This window comes from Physeter macrocephalus, chromosome 11, assembly GCF_002837175.3.
Source record: "Physeter macrocephalus isolate SW-GA chromosome 11, ASM283717v5, whole genome shotgun sequence".
In the NCBI taxonomy this organism is placed as follows: Eukaryota; Metazoa; Chordata; class Mammalia; order Artiodactyla; family Physeteridae; genus Physeter; species Physeter macrocephalus.
In genome coordinates, this window is record NC_041224.1 from 96280272 (window position 1) to 96280629 (window position 358).

Below are 358 nucleotides of genomic sequence, written 5' to 3' on the forward strand. Positions count from 1 at the left end.
TTTGATAGTTTCTGGCCTTATATTTAGGTCTTTAATCCATTTTGAGCTTTTTTTTTTTTTTTTTTTTTGTGGCACGCGGGCCTCTCACTGTTGCGGCTTCTCCCGTTGAGGAGCACAGGCTCCAGACGTGGAGGTTCAGTGGCCATGGCTCACGGGCCTAGCTGCTCCGCGGCATGTGGGATCTTCCCAGACCAGGGCACGAACCCGTGTCCCCTGTATCGGCAGGCGGACTCTCAACCACTGCGCCACCAGGGAAGCCCTTGAGCTTATTTTTGTGTATGGTGTTAGGGAGTGTTGTAATTTCATTCTTTTACATGTAGCTGTCCAGTTTTCCCAGCACCACTTATTGAAGAGGCTG

The 358-nt window shown here is 50.3% G+C and overlaps 1 protein-coding gene across 4 annotated transcripts in view; it reads left to right on the plus strand.

Moving 5' to 3' along the window:
• Positions 1 to 358, plus strand: part of TMEM87A (transmembrane protein 87A) — a 46797-nt gene that overhangs the window by 9329 nt on the left and 37110 nt on the right. The window lies entirely within an intron of this gene.